The sequence below is a fragment of the Nannospalax galili genome, unplaced genomic scaffold (genome assembly GCF_000622305.1).
Source record: "Nannospalax galili isolate Female #2095 unplaced genomic scaffold, S.galili_v1.0 scaffold86, whole genome shotgun sequence".
NCBI lineage: Eukaryota > Metazoa > Chordata > Mammalia > Rodentia > Spalacidae > Nannospalax > Nannospalax galili.
The window spans coordinates 815,758-817,548 of NW_008354174.1; positions in this window are offsets into that span (position 1 = coordinate 815,758).

Genomic DNA, 1,791 nt, shown 5'->3' on the forward strand with positions numbered 1-1,791 from the left:
TCTCACCTTCCACCTTGTCTCCCCCACCCACTAGGAAGTCTACCCACAGAGGATCTAGTAAAGCTCACTCCGGAAGCCTGCCCATCATGGGCTCCAAATTATCTGTTCCAAAAGATACACCTTTGGTTTACCTTAAAACAAACCTAAAAATACCCCAGTTAGTAAGACTCAAACCAGCTGAATTTACTCAGCTGTGGGTCCGAATCTGGCTTTACTATTCCTTGGGCAGCCCGCCGCTGGCCCAAAATTGGCACCTTTAATCATAATACTTTAACAGATTTTAACTTTACATAAAACAAAAATGGAAAATGGCATGAGATACCCTATTTTCAATGTTTCCTTGCTCTAGAGGCCCGTCCCTCTCTCTGTAGTTCATGTACCACCCATCAGATTTTTTTATGTCGTTAAAGCCTAAAACCCAAACCCAAAAGACTTAGCTGCCCTCTAACCTCGAAATTTGACCCCACTGACAAACTCCCACTCTACAATCCTCCACAGGGGTCTGGGGTCTGATCAAACCCAAGCCCTGATTCCTAATCTCCCTCCTCTCCCCACTCCCCTTCTTCGCTCTCCCATGCCTCCATTCCCCCAAGGTTCACTTCCACCTCCCACCTCTGTCTTCCCTCGTGTGTCTCCCACCCTCACCCTCACCCCTCGCTCCATCAAATCGTGCCTTGCTTTCACTGACACACACAGTCACACTAAGAAGCTTTTAAAAAGTAGAGACAGGCCACTCTGTCCCCAGTCAGCCTTCTTGGATTTCTTTTGCCTGCCGCTTTAGAGTTTTTAAGCTGCTGCTTACTGGGAGCAGTGGCTGAGGGACAGCAGTGGGGCCACAGCAGCTAGGGCAGCATTGTGCCCTGACCTCAGAAGTGCAAAAGCCTGTTCACGAAAAACAATGACTCTGTTTATCTAACCCACCCCCACTGTGACTCTTTGTCACCTATAAGATTCTTATACAGACCCCCTCCCTGCAGCTCCTGCCTAAGAAATGGTTTAATGGTTAAGAACACTGTCTGCTCTTACAAAGGACCTGGGTTCAATTCCTAACACCTAAACTTTATGAGTTTTTCTTGTCCTTTTCAATTCAATTCCTCGCTCTTACTTTTACTTCATTCAATTGTTTATTGACTTTTAAAAGAAACTGTTTTAAGTTTTCTACTATGTACAAATTTATTTCCAGGCTTTCTGTCTTGAGAAACTGCCTCCTCCAAGATTTAACTCCCATTCTGTTTACAAGTTATATTAGTTAAGTATCTTATCTTTTATGTTTAACTCAGATTCCATGTTCTTTTAGTAAAATAATACTACATGGCATTCGCTTCTAAAGCCAATCCTTGTGACTCTTGCTATGCCTACTTACAAAAGATCTTCATAATCAAATTTATTAAGTGACATGTTTTAGGTATACCTAGTTTTGTGCAACACTGTCATATATGTCTAACAATTATTTTTATGTTGTTTAAAATTATGACATGTTTCTATATGTTTCTATATGTTGAGATCTCACATAATTATGTCATATGTCTATGATAATTGTCCTCATATATCATTTATGTCAAGACAATTTTAAAACATGGCCACTTCAAATTTTTCCTTTCTCATTCTTTTTATTGTGCACAAAGTTATTGGTTTTATTTTTGGCATGCTGATTAAAATACACAGGGACAAATTTACATCCAAAGGCCTCTTAAACTTGGGTACCCTAATCAATTTTAAATCTATTAAACAATGTCTCTAGGTCTCTGGCTATATAAAAATCCTATTTGCTAAGAATCTTTTTGGTTCTGT